This window comes from Zootoca vivipara, chromosome 2, assembly GCF_965207765.1.
Source record: "Zootoca vivipara chromosome 2, rZooViv2.hap1.1, whole genome shotgun sequence".
NCBI lineage: Eukaryota > Metazoa > Chordata > Lepidosauria > Squamata > Lacertidae > Zootoca > Zootoca vivipara.
Window position 1 is genome coordinate 93,812,758 of NC_142584.1, and position 24,001 is coordinate 93,836,758.

Below are 24,001 nucleotides of genomic sequence, written 5' to 3' on the forward strand. Positions count from 1 at the left end.
CTCCAAGTCTTCTTTTACTAGTTGATGAAGAAAATGGTTTATTTTAATTTTATATTTTGGTTCTTTATACACTGACAGAGATATATACTGACCCAGGTGTATCTGGTATTATCAGTATTTGAATATGAAATGAGAAATTCAAACCTCTCAAATTTGGAGATGTTTTCTTTTTAGTTGACTTAAAGAGAGAGGGATGAAGGGTCAGAGGGAGAGAGTCTCTCTCTCTCTCTCTCTCTCTGTGTGTGTGTGTGTGTGTGCGTGCGTGCGTGCGTGTGTGTGAGAGAGAGAGAGAGAGAGAGAGAGAGAGTCTAAAACAACCATTTCAAAAGCACATGGAATATACCAAAGCACCAGATGCTATACCTACAATAATATCTTAAGCTTGCTACCTGGCTCCAGCTGTGCTATTCTATGCCTTGCAACCAGCATTATATTTTTTGTGCTTGCCAAATGGTGGCCATACACCAAAACAGACTTAGGCAATTAGCAAAGTCTTCTACCCAGTGACTAGCCTCGCTATGTGTGTCCTATACATAACTGCAGTTAGATCCAAACCAGAGGAATCTTCTAAGCCTAAAGGGCTCGAATTGTGCTTTATTATCCAAAGAAGCTTCTGTTTGGTTGCTTATTACCCTACCTACTAGTTTCCCTTCACACTTTTCATTAGGAGCTGGCTGAAAATGCTGCTGTTTATCATTAATATGCTGTTTACCAGGAAGAGGCAGTCTCAGAAGTCATGGGCTTCTGAGATCCAGAGATCTCAGTGGAAAGCATTTATGTTTGCACATGGGGTGGGGTTGCCAGTTTTCCTTTCTGGCTATAGCCAGAAAGCATTGTTTCAAATGCTCTGGAGGGCCTGTGATCCAGAGACATATTTTCAGGCAGTGTTAGGGACTGCAGTAGAGGTTTGTTGTTGTTTAGTCGTTTAGTCGTGTCCGACTCTTCGTGACCCCATGGACCAGAGCACGCCAGGCACTCCTGTCTTGCACTGCCTCCCGCAGTTTGGTCAAACTCATGTTCGTAGCTTCGAGAACACTATCCAACCATCTCATCCTCTGTCGTCCTCTCTCCTAGTACCCTCAATCTTTCCCAACATCAGGGTCTTTTCCAAGGATTCTTCTCTTCTCATGAGGTGGCCAAAGTATTGGAGCCTCAGCTTCACGATCTGTCCTTCCAGGGAGCACTCAGGGCTGATATCCTTAAGAATGGATAGGTTTGATATTCTTGGAGTCCATGGGACTGCAGTAGAGGAGGAGTGGATAAAAGCCCTGGTACACATACTGGTGTACACTTTAAGGACAGGTGGTTTTTAGTTGATGCAATTTTCAGTTCATGCTATCCTACTATGAAGAAAGCTCGCTGCAGACAAAAGGAAGACATACATCCCACTGTTAATAATAGTTTATGCATGCAGAAGGAAGTTCACTGCAAGCTAAAGCAAGATAATCTGGTTAAACATATAGGCTACAAATATATTATTGATTGAAAAGCAGTCTAAATTTATTGTTGCAGCAGAGAGGAATGCTATTTTACATGTTGGCAAATGTGATGAGCTGAATAAAATTGTGCAGATATTATTAAAATATGTAGGGAGCTTTTAGTCTTCTTGTGTGCAAATCATTACACACATTGCAGCAAACTATAGTTTCTGGTGTTGGCTTATTTTTTAGTTCCTCATTCAAACAAAATTATGAACTCTTGCTACTTTAAAAGTGGAAGAGGATGCTTCTTGTCTCATTATCATGGCCACGCTCCAGAGGAAGAGGGTGTGAACAAGCTTGATCATACAGTACTAAGCTGTAGTTTTGCATTATGTCTGAACTGACTCATTGCAATTTCTAGCTTTCTGAAAGTGGCAAAAAGAGGACTAAAATAGAGCCACCAAAGCAGGGGATTTAATAAAGATTAAAGCTGTGTTCTGTACAAATTTTCACAAGACCACCTTAATACATGAAAATCGACTTTTTTTTTTAATTGCCTGGTAGTTGAACAGACTTTAGGCATACGTTGGAACCCTAACCAGACACACTGAAAGGAAATACGTATTTTGACAGAAATTTTAATGTCTCTTTGATCATACAATGGCAAATAAAAGCATTTGTAAGACAAATGTCATTCATCCTGGGGGCATTGTATGGTAAGCCCCTTTCCAAAAATATGCAATGATTCTGATATTGCCCATGAAACATGGTTAAATATGGGCAAGATGTTTATATGTGTGGTTGGGGGGGATACCTAAGCAGTGCTAACAGGGTAAGTACAGTGAAAGAACAATCATACTTTCCTAGATGAATTATCTTAATCACTTTTTGGAGTGTTGTGACTTCTATGGGTACTTTTACTTTGGCAGGAGAATTGTCCTAACGTTTGCCCATAGTCCAATGTACAGATGCAGCAATTTGGGGTTGCAATGACACCTTTGCTTTAAGAGGAGGGGGGGTGGATTTTCCGTGGGTTGGCTTAGAAAAATTACCCCAAGGTCTTTTGTTTTCTTCAGAAGATCTAATTTCTGAGTTATTCTGAGGAAGGCTTATTTTAGCTTGTCAATCTCTCTCCCTGTGTTGCTTTCTCTGGAATTGTTCCTTTTGTTTATACATTAACTCTTGACATTTAAGATGTTGGTTAGTTATATTATGTAAGGCAAATAGCAACATGTTTATAATCCTGTGGTGCTCAAAACGTCAGATTCAAGATGGAAATGCATGAAAGATGTTTATAACAAAATCCACACTCCCCTTCCTCACCTGTGTCATCTGGCAGCAGTCATTTATTCCATCAGGAAGAGAAGGGGAGCTGGACCACTCCATTGGTTCTACTGAAAGACCAGAACTTTTTGTTCCTCTGAATTGTTTCCATTCTAGCTGCTTGTTATAAGAACTTTGTAACTAAAACTCGGGTCTCAGTTTGTTTGTTTTTCCTTCTCCCTCCCAAACTGTTTTCCTTTTGTGACGTGTCTTTAGATTGTAAGCTTGTGGACAGTGTTTGTCTTATTGTTGATCTTTGTAAGCCACTCTGGAAGGCTTTTTCAGCCATAGAGCGAGGTGAAAATTCTTCAAATAGAGAAACACTTGGGTTTGTAATGGTTTAGTTCACTAAGATTAAGTTGGTTTTTAAGTTCAGGTACTTCAGTGGGACGCGGGTGGTGCTGTGGGTTAAACCACAGAGCCTAGGGCTTGCCGATCAGAAGGTCGGCGGTTCGAATCCCCGCGATGGGGTAAGCTCCCGTTGCTCTGTCCCAGCTCCTGCCAACCTAGCAGTTCGAAAGCACGTCAAAGTGCAAGTAGATAAATAGGTGCCACTCCGGCAGGAAGGTAAACGGCCTTTCTGTGTGCTGCTCTGATTTTGCCAGAAGCAGTTTAGCCATGCTGGCCACATGACCCGGAAGCTGTACGCCGGCTCCCTTGGCCAACTCTGGCCAAGAGTCGTGGATGACTCTGGGTTTGCGGCGCAAACCCAGAGTCGTCCACGACTGGACCTAATGGTCAGGGGTTCCTTTACCTTTACTTCAGTTTTACTAAATAAAAAAATCCTTCAGTAGCACCTTAGAGACCAACTAAGTTTTAATTTTACTAAGTTGCACATGAGGTGGATAACTTCTGTCACCTATGAGTATTGGGATGGGAAAGAGGTAACTAATTCTATCTGCCCACCCTGATCCCTGGCAGCTCCACCAGCCTGGAAATGTTTAATTATAGCAGAAACATGGGGGAGAGTGAGGATTGGCCTTGAGGACAATTGTTGGGTATCCAACGCATAGATCTATAAAATGATATCACTGCCTTTGCTTGTTGCTTGGATTGCTACTGTTTGTGGGGGCTGAATGATGGGTGCTCATCAGTGAGAGTATAAAGTCCCAATAAAGATGTTTAAATTTGATCCCAATCTCACAGTGAAAATTTGACTTTGGGGATAAGCAGCCCTGGTGTGAGTAGGGTTTCTGCCTATCAGCACACATATTAGAGAAGCATAGAACAGTAGAGTTGGAAGGGACCTCGAGGGCCATCTAGTCCAACCTTTGCAACCCAGGAGTCTCAACTGAAGGATCCATGACAGATGACCATCTAAGCCAGTGTTTCTCAACCTTTTTTGGGCCACGGCACACTTGTTCCGTGAAAAAAAATCACGAGGCACACCACCTCCATAAGACATACCTCCATGCCCTGTAGAGCGAGACCACCGAGCGCCCCAGCCAGCCAGAGGGGCCTGGAACCGGCTGCTGTTGCTGCTGCTGTAGCAGCAGGGAGCGCGCGGAGCGCCCTGCAGCGCCTGGCCTCTTCTTTGGGGGGGGGGCTGCCCGAGGCCTGCCGCCTCGGTGCCTGGAACCGGCGGCTGCAGAGCGGAGCGCTCCGAAACGGCGAGCGCTCGGAGCGCCCTGCAGCGCCTGGCCTCTTTTCTTTTCTTTTTTGCTGCCCAAGGCCGGCGGCTGCAGAGCGGAGTGCTCCGAAGCGCCGAGCGCCCTGCAGCGCCTGGCCTATTCTTCTTCTTTTTTGGGGGGGGGATGCCCAAGGCCGGCGGCTGCAGAGCGGAGCGCTCCAAAGTGCCGAGCGCTCGGAGCGCCCTGCAGCGCCTGGCCTCTTCTCTCTCTTTTTTTTGGGGGGGGGGCTGCCCAAGGCCGGCGGCACGTGACAAGGCAGCAAATTGCCCTTCTCGCCGCGACATGTCCCGGCACACCAGCCAGCGTCTGGCGGCACACTAGTGTACTGCGGAACAGCGGTTGAGAAACGCTGATCTAAGCTCTGCTTAAAAACCTCCAAAGAAGCAGAGTCTTGATTTGTTGGTCGGCATATTTTAATAAATTGAGCAGAGTGAGTGAGTGATAGTGAGGTACTGGGGGAAATATAGTGGATTTTAGACTACTTTTAAGTTGCTGTTTTGTCAGCATTGTTTTACAGATTATAAAAAATATTGTGAATTTCTTAATTGTTATATATGACTTGGTAGGGTCATCTCACAATGGCCCAGACATTATAATTGTGATATTTTGTGATGTAATTGTGATGTTTTGTTGTTATGTTTATTGCTCTTGTTGTTATATATCGTTTGTAAGTCACTTCAGGAATTACTCAAATGGAAAACAGCATAGAAATATAATCAGTCAGTCAATTCCGCTCCTGAAAAGCAGCATCCAATGTAAAACCAGGCTCACTCTCGCATCTCTCTTATTTTCATCCTATATGACACAAAACTAGAACCATGAAGAAGCCAACGTTTTGTCTGGTATATTGCACCAAATACAGAGTCTTAATATGGGTATTTTTTAAAACCGCAAGTACATTTTTGTGGTTTCACAACTCTTAGTGTGAATGGTTAGGAAAAATAGAACTGATAACCCCAGAGGCAGAAATATTTCCCCCCTTTTATGATATTTATTATTATGCAAAGATGTTCTCTGGTGGCTGCCTATTAAAACTGTCTGTCTGTCTATCTGGCAGGAAGCATAATATTTGGTTGGGTGCCATAACTGTGGGCTAGTGAAGGATATGGGGATACGTTTGGGGAATTATCCACTAAGCATGAGCTTAGCCAGATAGTTCTGTTACATGTCGTTTGTTTTCCTCTTTGCTGCTTAACTGAGTTGCAGAATTTTACTCTGTGCAAATCCAGTGCACTTGAACATCACAACAAACCATGGTTTATCATAATGGGAACAAACCTAACCCCCCACTGATCTACATACTCCTCCAGCTGGGTTAATTCCTGTCACGGTGTCCAAATGCAGCCTTTGTGTGTTACAGGTTGTGTTAAGGACATACACCACATCCTGGTAGAGCTTATAGAGCTTTATTCATGAAATAACTCTTAATATTTAGGTGTTAGCTGATTGGCACAGATTTTTTTTTCTATTTTATCCTTTGAGGGCCATACTGATCAGAATTTTTTAATATTTTTTTAACAGTATTTTGTAAAACGAAAATTTAGAGGGATGCTGTGTGTCATGCTAATTTTTCTGTGCGTAGTTGGATAAACTAATTATTTCCATCAGTTACAGAGCAACAAAAAATAAACCCTTACACTGGTGATTTAGAATGAGCAGAGGTGCCCTTCCGCTGTGTTCTGCTGGCCGAGTGGCACAAACATCACTCCTTCAGGGTTGACTGCTGCCTGCTGAAAGTGTGGGAAGGTGGGAGGTATGTTTGCAGTATCCCCTCCTGTGAAGGTCAGTGGAAAACCAACGGGGCCTTCCAAGGGTGGGGAGTGGACAGGGCTGAACCGGTATGGGATCCATTGGATCCCAAACCAGTCTTGCTGCTGTTGCCTGACTGTATCGGGTCTGATGCAGATGCAATCTCTGCACCAGCCTGGTGAGTGGCTGGGCTGCAGAAAGTGGCTCCACTGCTTTGCACAATCTAGGTGAAGGGGCCTTGTGTGTCCTGGATTGCGCCTTTAGTCATACTTAATGGGACAAAACGTTAATCTTAAATCCCATTGATCTCAGCGAGTCTCCTCTAATTATGACTAAGCCTAGATCAAACCCATAATTGGTCAGAGTTAGAGGAAAGAGTGGATGGTGATGGTTTCAAAATTGAACACTGATATGGCATTTACTGGTGTAGCTTTTCATCTAAACTTCCAACATTTAATGCTCGTATTTCCTTTGAAACCATATTATGCTTCATTTCCTGAAAAAGACTAGTGATAGTGAAAGTATGCATGCTTTACTACATATCAGTTTGATTTACCTCGCTGTCTAGTCATGGTGTAGGGTAGACAAAATGTGCGTTCTACTGTTTGTCATTTCTATTATTTTAATATGCATAGCATTTCAGGTTGTGATTCCGCAAAAGAACCTTGGTTGTCTAGTTCACTCTTATTCTGACCTTACAGATCAGGAACTGATAGTGAGATACAAGGACATGTCTTGTTCAGGGACATCTAGTAAGTCATGGTAGATAAGGGCCACAATCCATATAATTTATTCAGGTATGTACAAGGATGTGCACATATCTAGTAGGTTAAGTGATGTTTCCTCTCATTAGAACAGCAACATTACAACTCAACGTTGAAATTCCCACAGGTTCAGAAGTGATTTCCTATGTGGCCTTTGGGGGGGCGGGGAGGATGTTATGTTGCATTGGTATTTGTATACTTTATAAAAAAATAGTTTATAAAGAGAAATGCACTTGTTTGTATACTTTTAAAACACCATATACATACACACAGCTTATCCAAGCATCCTTGTCTCTTTTTTCCACCCCTGCTTTAAACAAGTCTTATGCAGGAGCAACTTACATATTGGGTGCTAAGTGTAGCATATTTAAGGTTGAGTTTATCCAGATTTACAATACTGTACCAGAAATTATTCTTTGAACGCTGTAAAATAATGTCAGTGTAATCCCATGCAACAAGTGTACCTGTTTTTTTCAAATGCTTATCTCAACTTTGAGGTTATCTCTAGGCAGCAAGGATGCATTGTAAAGGTTAGTTATAGTTCCGTCTTTATTTCTGCACATGAAATGGTGAAGAGTGTGCTTTCTTGAGACAGATCTTTTTCTAGTTTTCTCACCCAAGTAGTAGAAGCATGTATCTGTATGTGTTGGGAGATGAATTACTCTTCTGCCAGAAGCAGACGTTCCAATTTTGGGCCTGGTTCCACTGGCAAAGTCCCCACTGTAGCTGCTGCCAGCTCATGAATGATGGGATCAGGCCTTTATTTGGAGCTGAGAGCACTTGATGTGGAAACAGGCAATGCACATTTCTAACCTTCTAGAAACGTGTGTTGACTGTTTTCAGTCACAAGTCCAAAGTTTCTCCTCCTTCCAAACAATGGTGCCATTGTGCCCATCGTATCTGATTAGTTCTTGAAATGTTTTAGTAAGTCACTCTTAAAACATTATAAGAAGATAATCAGCTGCCTTAGAAGGTCCCCATCTGGAGTATAGAGTTCTTTTGCTGAAAGATGTTTTGCCTTTCTGAGATAGCTCTCGCATTTCATCATCTGTTGTGCAGAGATGAAGTGCATATGAAAAGTCAGTGACTCTCAATCCATCTGTTGTTATTATTTTCCACTGATAATTGGCTCGAACAATGAAATGTCTGTGTCTGTAGCCTTTGAAACCATATACCCTGTTTATTTTCTGGAGGTCTGACTCCCCTCCCCCAGTCTCTGTACTGTATGTGTGTGTGTGCTTCATTTTCCTCTCAAGCATATAGCTAGTGGAGCTTGCATGAAGATGACATCTTTGACTCGGTGCATCAGGATGTGTCACTCAGACATTTGAATCTTGAATGCCCCCCCATCCCCCGCCCAGCCCAACAGAGTGCTATGGAGAACAGGCTTAACAGCAGGAAAGACTGTCAGATCCAGAATGCAGTGTTATTCTACCTGAGTAGGAGTAGTAGTATTTATTTCAGTTTCCTTATTAAAATATTAATTTAAAACCCAGCATCTATTAGCTATGGAATTAGATACCACCTATAATTGTATATTATATTCAGTTGCATCCAGTTTTGCACGATGCAGAGCATTAATATTGGATTCCACTAACAGCACTTCCATTAGCTTGCTCAACCAGTAGGAGATATATGTGAGCAAGCAGGCATAACTACCAGCCAGAACTGCCAAAACAGTCATTAGAACCTCCATGGGGATGGACAAAGGCTTTTACACAGCGATATACTGATTACATTTTGTTCTATGGTTTATTTGCATGAAGGTTAGATCACTGTTATCTATGCAGAGAATATGATCTAACACCTTATTTGAAAGGTCATTTCAATTAATAATAATAATGCTGCAATAATAATAATAATAATAATAATAATAATAATAATAATAATAATAATATAGTGAATAGTAAAGGTCTGGCATTTCTTATGGACTCTCTTCATGAGGTATTAATTAAAAATCAATCCTGTTAAGCTTTTTGTTTCCTATCAGGTCAGGAAATTGAGTTATTTAGTTCCAGTTTTTTAGGGACAAGGGCTGCAAAGGGGACAATTTTTGCCTCATATCCTGTTGGCACAGGGAACTGGTTTTTTTGTTTTACAGTGCAGCTCCTGATATATATTTTTTTCTTATTAGCATACCTGGTTTATGAGTTGACCCAAACACACAACAAATCCAGTTTGCCTGTGCTTTCCCACATGCTTCAAGAGAAATTCCAGTTGCATGGGTATTTTCTTGCTTTGCTAGTTGAATCCAAAGCTCTTTTAAAGGGGTATCTAGTAAGCACTGCTGTTGCGTGTCTTTTGTTCATTTAACTGGCCAGGATCCAACTCTCACCTTGGTGCAGTCAGAAACTGTAAGCTCATGGGAGGGAAATACTTTATTTTAGCAGCACCCCTTTAATAAATATATCATGGTGTGTTGTGCTGGTGGGTCGCCCTTTTTTCTGAGCTCTTTGAAAAAATGAGGGTAGCCTCCAAAAGCAAGTAAAAGCCCAGATGCAGAGGTCCAGATGCAGAAGCCCTCTCTTGAAAGTTTGAGTGCTGCACATTAAAGCTTCCTTGGGTTTCCAGTGCTCATGTAAATGAGAGGTTTTCTTTCATGTGAATAAGTGCTTGATAGACTGTGTACCAAATAATTCTAGAATCCAAGTAAATATAAGGCCTATTCTTAAATAGATAAATAATAAGGCTACATGTGGCTGTCACATTAATTGTTATATTTTGTGGCTGTAGAAATATGTCAACTCAGCTAAGAACAGTCATATTACAATTTCTTTTCTTTTTAAAGATCTCATTACTAAAAGTAACTCACCTGGGATTTTATAAGATACTACTATAATTTTACATCTACATATGTCATTTGAATGTGTGTGAATAATAATAATAATAATAATAATAATAATAATAATAGATCATAATAAAAAGGCTAACGCGTAAATAGTGCACTAATCCGAAGTGGAGTCTCTAAGACGGTTGTCTGGCACCTTGTATGCCTCCTTCTGGCAACTCTTGCAGCCAAACTGGTGCCAAAGGTAATTGCTCTGCTTTCCTTTGGACCACATCAACGAAGCCGAGAAGTGGGTTTGTTGTCTGGGCAGCCCAGCACCTGTATAAACACTTCCTAGGGTTGTGTCCTGGGGAGGTCACTTTGGTGCTGCTAACACAGTGGTTTGACTTTACCCCCAGAGGTGTACTTGATTGTCTCTTGAGACAGAAGGATACCAACAACAACAACAACAACAACAACAACAACAACAACAACAAACTTGCCACAGCAAGAGTCATAACAATGTCACCCCCCCCCCCACATTTAACACAGCATTTTCAAACATACAAAGATGGTCATGTGATGGAGAAGTTGGGGGTGGCTAGGGAGGCATTCCATCTTTCCTCCCCATGTCCTTCTAAGCTTCTCTGCCTCCTGGACACCTTTATTCAGCATACCAGCCAGCCCCATGCAGAGCTTGTCATAGGCCTGGGGTGGGAGTCCTGTTAGAATAAAGTTACAAACTCAAACAAAGAAGCAGTGAGTCCCTGGCGTGGGCCCCCAGTTGACTTAGCCCTCTGAGGCCAAGGGCAAGTGTACCTGGCTGCCCCCACCCCCTGCTCTGCAGTTTTTTTGGCTCTCATCCAGTCCATTACTGGAGCCAGACACCAACCCACATCTGCTGCCACTCTTGCAGATATAGGCTTCCGAGCCTTGGTCCTTGCCGAGGGGGGGCAGGTCTGGAGAGATCTGCTGGGCGGGCTGGATTCAGGACCCTGGCGGGCTGGCCGTAGTTTGAGGACCCCCGATATAGATGTTACACAGCTTGAGGGACAAGATTGTTCCCTGTGAAATCCTACATGGAAGATTGCAGAAGACTGTGCAGCGTCCCCTAAGCACCATTCTCTGGAGATGGCTGGCCAAATAAAGACAGGGTCCATTGCAAAACACTGCCATCCAGTCCCTGTTTGGGCAGACGCTCTAGGAGGATACCATAGTTGATGTTAATGAAAGCTGCTGAGATATCCAGGAGAATCAACAGGGTCACTCTTGTCTATCTATGAACAGAGGTAATTGTACAGGGAGGGTAGTGCTCACATTGCCTCCATGTACTAACACAAATGGTCAAATTTTGTCTTTAACAGATGAAATGTATACGCTTTGGAAATTCATATGGGGGATGGCGTGTAAAACAGGGCTGGGGGAACCTGTCACCCTCCAGATATTTGTGGGACTCCAGCTCCCAGCAGCCATACTTGTAGTCAACTTTTGAGGGTTTCTGTTTTGTTTTGTTAATCAAGATGTATATAAAATTTAATTAATAATAATTTAGCAACTTTTGGAGGACTACTTCCTTTCAAGAAAACATGCATAGGATTGTTCTGCAAACTGTTTTGGGTCATCTGATGGGGGGAAAGTGTCTGACATAAATATCAAATTTCCTCTCCCCCTTCCAACCTTAATAGAAAGTATATTTGTTTATATTGGATTGTTTCTAAAGCAACGCCTTTCTAGAATATTCTGTACATTTTGTTTTTTTGGGGGGGAATGACAGTTTGAGCAATAAAATTGTTTCTATTTTGAAACAACAAGAAACAAATCCTGCCTTTCTTTTTCTTACATGCTTCAAAGATGTAAGTTGTAAAGTCCTTCCTGCCCCCCAAACCCAACAGCTTAGCCTTTAACATTTCCACTTAGAAATTAGTTTAATCAATGTCAGTGGAATTTACTTTTAAGTATACATGCTTGGAGACTCAGTCGAAACCTGTAATTCTGATGAATTTGAGGTTTAATTAAAGAAAGTATGTTCTACCTACTGGATTCTTTCCTGCTTGTACGTCTCTTTTGTCTTTCTCTGCCTTGAAAGGTGTGTGGGTGAGGAAATGTTTTCTTTTGTAACGGCAAATGTCAATTCAGTTCTTAATATTGTTCCTATTTATTAGTTGTTATTGCTGCTATTTATGGGGGGCGGGTTGCGTGTAGCTGTGTGATCTTTTTTAGCCACCATCCCTATTAAACAGGCTGTGCAGCTCCTGAGAGATCAGGACAGGTAGAATGCACAGCAGGCGTCTGATTTGAGCCAGTTACTCATTTGCCGAGTGTTTGTGTTTATGCAAAGGGGCCTCTTCCTGCATATTTAATCTAGAGTAAGGCAGTGGCTTTTGTTGTGTTTAGACCACATACCTTCAGTCCTTCCTTACACTGCAGCCAATGTTGAGGCAGAGGAAATCTGGCTAGTTAGAAGTAAACCGTACGGTCTTTCCAGAACTCTCAACTTTTTCTTTGCTAGATTGGGAATTATTACAACAGCTCAGACCTTGTCTTCCTCTTCATTAATGGGTAAGTGTGTATTATTTAAGATCATTATCCTTTATTGCTCCTCTTTATAAATGTTCAGAATTCTGTCCTGTTCAGACCTCTTTGCAGGAGCCCTGGTAGTTTAGGGAGTTTGTTGCCACCTTTAAGGTTTATGAATCCAGGTGTTTCTTTAGGGTTTACTTTTTCTTGTGCAGGTAACAGCACACTGTTCTCTGAGAGTAGGGAGAGGGGGATGTGTTTGACTTGCTTGTTTGTCGGGCATTTATGTTTGCCACTGTGGGGGGGGGGGAATAGTTTCATTGTTTACTAAAAGCTTTCAAATGGCATGCACAATAGTTTTGTTTTTGTAAAAAGCAACAAGACAGTTGTTTCTGTTTTGTCCTCTGTTAGAGTCCTCACCAGAATGTCTGTTTTATACTAGGGAGTAGGTTTTTCTTTTTTCTTTTGTGGAAATTGAATCGTCTCTTCATTGATATTAATAGCACACTAGAGATGTTAGCTATGATGCAGAAAGTAATAGGACTATAGAGTAGGGAACCTGATAATGCAGAGAGAAAGTGGGATGAGGGAAGCTGACAGTCCTATTGCTTCTGTGTGAGGGGCATGCTAGTTTTAACTGTCTACTAAAGGCATTTTAAATATCACTTGCTGTTACTTTTAATCTAGACATAATTGCTGCTGTGTGTTCTCTTATCAACTGCACCAACTCAGTTCCCTGATTGAATCTGCTTTAAAAAATGAAAACCCATGCCTGAAACTGTATTTATGTATGTACTCTGTATGAGATTCGTGCAGCCTATAAGAGAATGCTGGCTTCTATTTGAAAGTCAAATGAGGTTTTTTTTAAAAAAATTTTTTTTGCTTTTTAAAGAGAAAGACAAATAAAATCCTCATGTTTGTTGAAAATATGATTATTGTACATCGAGGCTAGAAGTAAGAATTTGGGTTACCAATTAACTATTTCCTTCATTTGAGTAACTCCTCTTAAACAGAAGAGTGTGCTATTCTACCACATGTTGGCAAGCATGAGGATCTGAATAAAATTTCACCAATCTTATTAAAATGTGTAGGCACCTTTTTAGGCTTCTTGGGTGCAAATCAACACACACATTCAGAAGCATTTTATTAACAATAAGACTGCTTAAAGTCCCCCCCCCCCGCTTCGTAGCAACATTGCAAATAGCTTATCTAATTGTTAGTATATTACTTTTATAGTCTTTCTTTATGAGGAAAAAGCACCTCAGTCAAAGCACCTTATGTGATTAGCGCTATTGTATTCTTAAATTTTGATTGATAGAGATAATAGTTTTCTCTTAAAAATACAGACAGGTACTTTAACTTTCCATGACAATAGCTATTTGCATTTCTTTTATCTTTTTGTTTAACATTTGTGGGGGTTGGGGCAGATTTGATTATTAACTCTTATTGCACACTGTGGTAAGTGCTAAAACAAAGCTTTTGTCAGAGCTTCAAAGGTACAACAGCAAATATTGTTTTTATTGTTTCAATATTTAAAGGGTGTTAAAGGATACCTCAGAAATATTTTCACATGACCATGGCCAAGAGTGTCACTTTGTTGTAAGGTAATATAATAGTCTCCCATCCTTCCCTGGAAAAGATGCCCAGACTTCTGTGTTGCTGTTTGTCTGAAAGGAGGAATACTTTTTTTACCTGATGGAATGAAAGGACTAGAACCTGCACAGCACATTTCTCTTTACCTAACATAAAAGAGGGGGTGAAACTGTTAAGTTCATAGGAATTTGAAGGCTGCTATAGAACAGAGGGTGGAGACTTTTTCAGCAGCAGAACCATGCAGTGTGGGGCATTGGTGGTGGTGTAAAATGCATTTTGTGTGTCCAAATTTGAGATTTTAATGGAAAAATCAAATTTATTAGATGTGTCAGCAAATTCATATATTGCATGAGATGTCAAAATATACGCGAGGCCCCAGTACGCATGTGCTGTTGATGTGTTATTTAGGAAGCTTAAGCCTAAATTTAAACAGTGTACGCATATAGGAAGGAAAACACTTTTTTTTCTAATGCATTGCCTCAGTGCCTGCAAATACAGCTGTTGTAAAGAAGAGGGGTGGTGGTGGAATATTCCATGTTCTCCAAGTTTTTTAGTGATGTTTCTAGCACAGCTGCATAATTATTAAAGTTGGCACTAATTGATGAATAAAAAGTTAATAGATCAAAAATGCATAGGAAGATTTGATTATGGTACTTGGAAGATTGAAAAAATAACTGATCTGCATGTTGCAAAAAAGGGAACAATTTAGAGTATGGTATATAATTTTCTAATACAGGTGACAGATTACTTGTTTAAATGACCCTTAATGTCCAAAGGTCAATTTACGAGAAAGGCTACAATGTTAGGGGGAAGGTTGTTTCAGAATACTTTACAACAAACTAGCCTTTTAAAGCTGAAGAGTATACAGTAGTTCCAGGAGTAATGTAGCACTTGCTTTTCAGACATGTAGATTGGATTGTATACGCAGATAACACCCAATTCCCATTGATTTCAGGAGACACTAAGCACCTGTAACATTCAGTGGATTGTACCTGAAAAAAAGCTTCACGGGTTGTCTACAAATGTTGTACTGTTCTTCAAATGATCAGTGCTTAGTTAAATTTCGAACAATTTGCTATTAGCACATAAGCTACTTACCAAAGTGTTTAATAATGTGATGTTGAATTAAATTTAAGTGCTATTTGTAGTTTGATCTATTAACTTGATGCAAATTAAATTTTCCCCACTTCTTCTATACACTGATTATATGACTAGAAAATGGAAGATAAGTTTTGTTTCTTAAAGGATTACATACCGTTTTGCATGAAAGAGAATACTCTGATGTTTACGTGGGGGGAAAAAAAGCACACCCTCGCTTTAGATCACATAACTGTGTACTTTTCCACTTTTTAATGGCACTAAGTAATCCTTGGTATACTTGGTGTGTTCTGCATGACTTACAACGGAATTCCCTAAAAACAGTGATGTGTATTTATTTTGTAGGGGAAATGTCTGAATGACGAAATTGGTTCTGTTGATATACTCAAGGCAGCTTATCTAGAAGTATATCTTTTTGGGTTAACAACAAGAGCAATAAGGACTGTGGTAATAAAAGTAAGCCTTAAAAGAATTAAATCAATACATAGCCACATGTATATGTTGCACTGAAACCTACCCGATCTCTGAGAACAAAGGCTTCTGAGTAATATATTATTTAAAGTGAGAATAAATGGATAAACATCAAGATTGCGAAAGTTTGTGCTAGAGAGAACAAAGTCAGTTTCATCTGTAGAGTTTTTTCTTTGCCCCCAAAGATTATGTTTTGTTTGTTTGAACTGAGCTTCACAATGGCTGGTACTGATAACTACCGTGTTTCCCCTTTTTTAATACGTAGTCAGAAAGTAAGCCATGGCAGGGTTTTTAACCATTTGAGAGCTATAAGACATACCCCGAAAATAAGCCATACTTCCGCACCAGCTAGCAGGACCCAGCATGCCGGCCGCGACAGGAGGAGGAAGCCTGCCGGGTCGGGTCAGTGCCCGGAAGCGGCGGTGGCTGCTTTAGTGCCAATAAAGCGTGCAGCAGTGCCGCACGGAGCACCAGCCAGCAGGACCCAGCTCCTGCAATGCCGGCCGCGGCAGGAGGAGGAAGCCTGCGGGGTCGGGTGGGTGCCCAGAAGCGGTGGCGGCTGCAGCGCTGACAAAGCGTGAAGCAGCGCCGCACGAAGCACCAAGGGCACGAGCGGCAGGAGGAAAGAGAGAGAGGCTCGTTACTTGCGGCACTTTAAGAGAAGCAGCCAGAACCGATCTCCACATTCCGAGCCTCCCTTTTGCGCGTGCGGGCATGTTAAAGCCCCGATCACTTCACTCCCCACTTCTTCCTCGCCATCCCTCCCTTTCACGCGTTGCCTTGACCCCGCAGCCCCCCTCCCTGGCCATCTTCCCCTAAGTGCAGCGCTGCTTCGTGAGCGCTGCAGCCGCACGCTCTCTGTGTGTGCTGCAGCCGCACGCTCTCTGTGTGTGTGCGCGTGTCTTTCTTTCTCTCCCTGTGCGTCCGTCTCTCTCTGTGTGTGCGTGTGCGCGCGCGTCTCTCTCTCTCTCCCCCGTGCGTCTCTCTCTCTGTGTGTGTGTTTGTGCGCGTCTCTTTCTTTCTCTCCCCGTGCATCCGTCTCTGTGTGTGTGTGCGCGCGCGCGTCTCTTTCTCTCTCTCCCCGTGCGTCTCTGTGTGTGTGTGTGTGTGTGTGTGTGTGTGTGTGTGTGTGCGCGCGTCTCTTTCTTTCTCTCCCTGTGCGTGTCTCTCTCTCAGTGTGTGTGTGTGCGCGCGTCTCTTTCTCTCTCTCCCCCGTGCGTCTCTCTCTCTGTGTGCGCGCGTCTCTTTCTTTCTCTTCCTGTGCGTCCGTCTCTCTCTGTGTGTGTGTGTGTGTGTGTGTGTGTGTGTGCGCGCGCGTCTCTCTCTCTCCCCCCCGTGCGTCTCTCTGTGTGTGTGTTTGTGCGCGTCTCTTTCTTTCTCTCCCCGTGCGTCCGTCTCTCTCTGTGTGTGTGTGCGCGCGTCTCTTTCTCTCTCTCCCCCGTGCGTCTCTCTGTGTGTGTGTGTGTGTGCGCGCGCGTCTCTTTCTTTCTCTCCCTGTGCGTGTGTCTCAGTGTGTGTGTGTGTGTGTTTGCGCGCGCGCGTCTCCCCCCCCCACAGAGAAAAGGTTCCGCTTCGGCTCGTCATTCAGCCGCGCGCGCGCGCCAGGGGCATGGGCCCAAGCCTCGTCCCCCTCGCGCTTCCCTCACAAGCATCTCAGAGCGGGACGGGTCACGGCCTCCCTCCTCATTCCTCGGCCGGCGTGAGAGAGCCCGGGGAGCAGAAGGATCCCAGGTTTAACCCCCAGGTACCCCCAAGTTTGAAATTCTGGAGAGCTGCTGCCAGCCTGGTTGACAGTAAAACCTGGATAGCACAGTAGGCTAGAGTGTGGTGTTTATAATGTGCGCGGAAGAGAGCACCGAGTGTCCTGAGCCAGTGGGACCCAGTTGTACCAGCACTTAAAAAAAAAGACACCCCCTGAAAATAAGCCACCGTGTGTTTTTTTGAGGAAAAAAAGTTATAAGACGGTGTCTTAAAAAAGGGGAAACACGGTAGCTGTCCTGTGACTTGATTGTTTTTATTACCTTGCTCTGAAAGTCACTCACCATTAAATGCAATTGGATTCATTTGTTGTTTTATTTATAGTTGCCCTTGATAATATCTCTGTGAAAATATCTCTCATATTGTCGCTAGCCCTGGTCAGTCATACTGTGGTATCCATTTTGTTTCCAGGGTAAGAAGATTGACCTTTTTGGATTGGCTGTAGCTGAAGATTGCTTGGCCGAAGCCACTTAAAAGGTAAATAAATTACATGTTTGCACTTGATTTCCATGGGGGGTGAAGCAAATGCATAGATTCAGTATCCTGCCTTATTGTCTATTTTCCTGTGAATGTGTCACATGGCACTGTGAAGTGCCTCAGAATCGTGTTGGAACCCAGTGAGGACATAAGTCTGGAAGTATCAGAGCTGTTTAAACAAAAGTAGTGGATTATTCTGGGAACTGTGGCTAAATCATAGTTCTTGGAGAGTGAAATCCTATGCATGTTTACTCAGAAGTACAGTGCTCAATGGAACTTCCTACCTAGAAAAAAAATGTATTTAGGATTGCAGCATTTTTCTCAAGGCATTTTTCTCATAGATGAATTGCAGCCTCAGATTTATGTTGTATTTAACAAATAGTTTATTTCATTTTTTTTTGCTAGCTTTGTATTTCCTTTCCCAAAGTTATTTTGCGGCTGGTGGTTATAGCTGATTTTGGGTATGCTTTGTGTAGCTGTATCAGTACAAGCTAGAATGTGTTTCAGTGTAACCCAGAGGTTGGCAACCTAAGGCCCAGGAGCCGGTTCCGGCCCATGAGCTTCCTAGAACTGTCCCACGGCCGTTCCGTCGATCGGCGTGGGGATTCCGTGCTCTTTTTTTCGTGGCGCCATTTTTCTCTCGCCGTGGGGACCGACTTCCGGGTTGGAAGAGCGCTGGAAATAGCTTGAGCGCACGTGCGGGTGTGCACGCTCCGGCCCACCAAGAGGTCTGCCAGGGAGTGGACCGGACCGGCCTCAAAAAACGCTGCTGACCCCTGGTGCAACCTGTATAAAAAATGCTTATGCAGTTCAGACTCAATGGCCACTTTTGGATGCCATGAGGTTTTATGACCAGCCCTCCTCCTCCTCCCATGCAGCTGAGCATTCAGAGTTTTTGCTTCACCCCAATTTGCCTTTTTGTCTGAGTTGAAAAACTAGGGTTATTAATTATGGTTTGTTTGAAAGTTGCAAACCTTGAAACCATGGTTCATCAAAAAATGAATGAAAGTTTCTGAACAGCTCTACCTGTCTGTGCAGGAAAAGGAGGAAGGGAAGAGGCAGTGTGCAAGGCTGTGGCTCATCTGAATGCTTTCAAGTACACTAACTTACATTTTACATCGGAACTTACTACCAAAAAGTTTTTTTGTTTTTTGTTTAAAATAATTCAGTGTATTAGCTGCCCTTCGTTGTTTCTGACTCAAAATGAGGCAATTCCCTCTCTCCTTATAGGGGCAAATTACAATTAAGAAAGGCAGTAATGTCTGCCAGTATTTGGAGATGAAGCTATGTTATCTGGCTGTTGTTCATCTGGCTGTTTTATATTCACTTTCTCTTAGAAATTAATAGTTAAGTGCCATAGCAACAAGCATCAGTTGTGTAGCTGTAAGTAGTGAATGCTCCATTATATAAAGTCATTATGTGTTTACATGCAGGACAATTATTTTATTTACAGTTTTTTAAATTATTCTAGAAAAGTTTGAATACTGTACATTATTATTATTATTATTACCACCACCCTGCCTTTTTCTCTGACGGGACTCAAGGTGGCTTACAGATAGAAGCAAGAACAACTAAAAACACAAACAATTAAACATTTTATATACATATATAAAATCCACTAAAACCATACAAATGACGACAATAAAAGCAGCATGGCACCATTCCTTTCATTAATAATTTGGATGAATAATTGTATTTTGTTTTTAAAACAACAGCAAATGCTTAAAACATAGAATTCACTCTTTTGTCTTGCTTTGAAGCAAATGTAGTGCTGGGTTGCTCTACCTTGACCTTTTCCAAACTACAAGAACCCAAAGGGTTTTGCATGACCTGCACCTCCCCTGCATGCACTGGGCTTTTCAGACTCCCTTTTGACTCCTCCCTTCCTTGGTTCTTCTGAATATTAATGAAATATTCATGGCAGCACCAGATAACATTGAAGGTTGCTATGTCCAGATGGCTGAGCTCCGAGGTACACACAGAAGCCCTTTGGGTATATGCAAGGGGCTTTTATTTATTTATTTTATTACCTAAAATTTGTATACTGCTTGATTAGAAAAAGAAAGAAAGAAAAGCAACCCTCAAATCAGTTTAAGGATTCCAGACACATTTAGCCTACATTCAGCCAAGACTTAAACACTCTTGCCATTCAATTGGACTTAAAATGCAACTTGGAATATGAATATGGATTGCATCATGTTCAACTGAATATCTGAACTATGTTTAGTATTTGAGGTCAATCAGCTGATTAGCAGTACTTCGGTATTCTACATTGTTGTCTAGCAACTAAAGAAAATACTGGTCCCTGCTTTGAGGAGCTTACAGTGAACAAAATATATACATGTTTCTTGTTCCTTTTTATATTGACAGAATTTGACCTGGCACCCCATTCTCCTGGGTTGTTTGTTGCTGTTGTTGTTTAGTCGTGTCCGACTCTTTGTGACCCCATGGACCAGAGCACGCCAGGCACTCCTGTCTTCCACTGCCTCCCACAGTTTGGTCAGACTCATGTTGGTAGCTTCAAGAACACTGTCCAACCATCTCGTCCTCTGTTGTCCCCTTCTCCTTGGGCCCTCCATCCTTCCCAACATCAGGGCTGATTTCCTTAAGAATGGATAGGTTTGATCTTCTTCCCCTTCCATATTAAGCGAAGGTCCGCAGAGCAACATACAGAGAAGTAAGACTGCAGGAAGAGACAGCTGCAATCTCTTCCGAAGCAGGACCTAGGCAAACAGGGGTGTGGAATTAGTATTTCTCCTGATACGGAAAAAAAACAGAGACAATGTCAAGAAGAATTAGTTTTAGGCAAAATCATGGCAATAGTATGCCTTCAGCTGAGGCCTGAAATACAAGCAAGCTTTGTGACACCATCCTATACTGTGAATGTAGATGGGGAGGAAGCTGGGTCATGGTGGCACTCTATTCCTAACACACAAAGATTTCCTTTGTACAGTCAGGAACTGTGCTAAAAATGTGCATGCACACATAAACTCAGGTACATAACTGGCATGTGCAGATAATCATGAGATGTACACAGGCAGCCACAAAAGATAAGGATTGGTGTTTGTGGATAAAACCACATTGTAGCTTCTTTTCTTGAGATGGCTGGTTCTCACACTCTCAGTTTTGCACTATGGCAGCAAACTTAGAGTGCACAAGAATTTGCCATGTTGACATGCCTTATGAGAGCAGGTACTGAAGCTATTAACTGGAAGAAGGTACTCAGCATACCACATATACTGGCTGGTTAGCTACCACAATGTTTTTCCTGCTTACCTGTACTCCTGTCAGTACTATTTTCCATCATGATTTCATACAAAACATTGGCCCTTCTCCTTTTTGGTAGGAAATGAACAAAACAGGCGTATGTGCTATACAGTAATTTGCATTTTGGCTGGAAACTTACAGGCCCACTTTCATCCTGTTGAGAATGGAAATCACCAAGACAATAAAACCCATAGGAGTGGGTGTCTGTAATGGAAATGGTGATGGAGCGCTAATTGGAGTAGTGCCATTGAAATAAGAAAGGTTAAGGGTTTGGTTGATTGAGATCAAGCTCAATTGCTTTGATTGCTTAATTTCAGGTGAACCCTGTCTTGTGTATTAGTGATCAAACTGTTCCTTGCAACAACAGGGTTGTGCTTTTAAATACTACAGGGATATTTTTGTAGTCCTTAAACCTATATAAGAAGAAGGGAATATTACTGAAACAGCATTTTTCTTTCAATCGTTCTATAAATTTTGAAGATTATTTCAAGGGGGGTGGAAATCTCTGTTTATTTGATATACTTTTATCCCACTCTTAACACAGGGCAGAAACTGCAGCATAAGGTGCTACCATACACAGTTCAATATAGTCAACAAGAACAATGTTAAGCAGAAGCTTAAATTATGCTCAAATGTATGTGGCACTATGTAGACAGAAGTACTGTAGATGTTTTTCTGGAACTCTCTAGCTTTCTCCATAATCCAGCGCATGTTTGCAATTTGGTCTCTGGTTCCTCTGCCCCTTCGAAATCCAGCTTGCACTTCTGGGAGTTCTCAGCCCCACATACTGCTTAAGCCTGTCTTGTAAAATTTTAAGCATAACCTTGCTAGCATGTGAAATGAGCGCAATTGTGCGGTAGTTGGAGCAGATACTTTGGCTGCCTCTTAAGAAGAGAAGACTCCCTGGAAAAGACCCTGATGTTGGGAAAGATTGAGGGCACAAGGAGAAGGGGATGACAGAGGATGAGATGGTTGGACAGTGTTCTCGAAGCTACTAACATGAGTTACTAACAGGAGTGCCTGGCGTGCTCTGGTCCATGGGGTCACAAAGAGTCGGACACAACCAAACAACAACAAACAAATGTAGACAGAGTTATACACTTTTGAGTTTTACTGATTTCACTTGGAGAGAGCTAAGCATATGCTTAATTCTTCTACTGATATTTTTCAAGCAATTTAATGTTTGCTGGATCATGCCCATAAATTTCAGATCTATACATTCTTCTTGAATTTGCACTGTAAATCATAACATATAATTAAGTTGCTGTATCCAAAACCACCTTCCTTCAAAATAAGACTCTAAATTAAAATATCAGATTTCTAGATCAAGACATACACAGAAGAACATGCTTAATAATGATGTTGGCTTCTTAGCCGCATACATTTGTTTAAATACATAAAAGACATTTTAATTTAACCAAACAAATACAGTGGGATTTGAACATTACTGATTATTTGTATACTGAAAACAGAGGAGGAAATTCTATTAAAACATGTAAGTAAAGTTATACATTATTGATAACGAAAGGTATCCAACAGAAGAACAGTACTGATGGATGGGGCCATTGGCCCATCAAGTCCAGTATCCTGCTATCACATTGGCCAACCAGAATCCCTTAGAAATTCTACAAGCAGGACCTGAGTGCAACAGCAGTGCCTCTTGTGAGCAAATTCCATAGTTTAAATGTGTGCTGCGTGAAGGACTTTCTTTTGTCTGTTCTGAATCCTCAGTCATTCAGCTTTGTTGCATATCCATGAGTTTCTAGTGTTAAAAAAGAGAGAGAGGGAAACTTTTCTGGCCGCTTTCTCCATCCCATGCATAATTTCACAAACTTCTATATCGTATCACCTCTTAACTCACCTGCTCTCTAACCTACAAAGTCCCAAACGTTGCAACTTTCCTCCTAGCGGAGTTTCTCTATCGCTTTGGGAATTTTTGTTGACCTTTTCTAGCTTCACAATATCTTTTTTGAGGCAAAGCAACCAGAACTCTACACCAGAGCTTTCCAAACTTTTTGTGTTGGTAACACACTTTTTAGGCATGCATCATTTCACGACACAATAATTCAGTTTTACTAGGAAACCAGAGGTTAAACTAACCCCTTTCCAGCCCCAAAAGGAGTGTGGGGAGCGTTCACGCAAGACACCGACACACTGCAGTTGACACACTAACGTGTCACGACACACAGTTTGGAAAGCTCTGCTCTACACAGCATTCCAAATACGGTACTCCTCTCCTACTGTCCCCCAGCTTTGAATTTGCATGTTGGGTCTTCAGATAATATCTATATATAATCTTTAGAAAAAACTCTTGATGGGGAAGAATCATACAAAATTGTTTGGGGGGATGTATGAAGAGTTTTAAATTTCAAATAATTTTTGTAAGAATTAGGTACGGCAAATGTGGAAAAAATATTGATAACAGTGGTGGCCTTGGTAAACAACAGATCTGTGATCTGGATGCAGTGAGTGCACTGTAATGCTTTCTTTCTGCATTTTTAAAATTCAGTACTTAATTCCTGAAGGGTCTCATGAAAAGGTATATTATATATATATATATATATATATATATATATATATATATATATATATATATATATATATATATATATAAAAGACCATGTCGGATGTCTGTAGTGAGAATGTTCCAAGTTATCAAATACTACAGGGCCATAGCTATGGGGACACTATCCGGGGTTTTTTGCCCCTTGTGAAGCCTCCAGAGATGTGCCATTGAGGCTTCCAGCCTGCGTGTGTGTACACAAATGCTCAAGAAGGGGCACCAAACTGGGTCTTTGACCAGGGTGAAATAAAACCAGGTTTTGCCCCTGAATACTATGAGAAATATATTAGTGGGATCCCAAGCATATGTCTTTTGCACAAGGCTTGGGATGAAGAGTCTTCCAACCACAACTTAATATTTTGGTAACAGAATGAATGGATCCTAGACTAGATTTCAGTCACCCTGCCCCCACTACATTTCTCATGTGACTTTGGATGAAATTTCATCACAGGCTTTGCTCATCTATCAAGGTTTTTGCAGCAATTTTTCTGTTGTATCAGGAATCTGCATACTTTGAGCAATTTGTGAGATTGCTTCAACACTTGCCCAGACTGTAACCTGAACTCATTTTGATTTAGTCAGCTTTTTTATTAAATTTTAAA

General features: G+C 41.8%; 1 protein-coding gene across 33 annotated transcripts in view; it reads left to right on the top strand.

The window, feature by feature from the left end:
* The window catches only part of FOXP1 (forkhead box P1), a 544,444-nt gene that overhangs the window by 217,248 nt on the left and 303,195 nt on the right, over positions 1-24,001 (top strand). For 30 of the 33 annotated variants that reach the window (XM_060271340.2, XM_088662398.1, XM_088662407.1 and 27 more), the window contains one exon: positions 17,504-17,569. The gene's annotated coding sequence lies outside the window, so the exon portion shown is untranslated. Of the gene's footprint in view, positions 1-12,158; positions 12,215-17,503; positions 17,570-24,001 lie in introns of those variants that run through there. The other 3 variants (XM_088662400.1, XM_088662390.1, XM_088662391.1) reach the window with 2 other exon arrangements.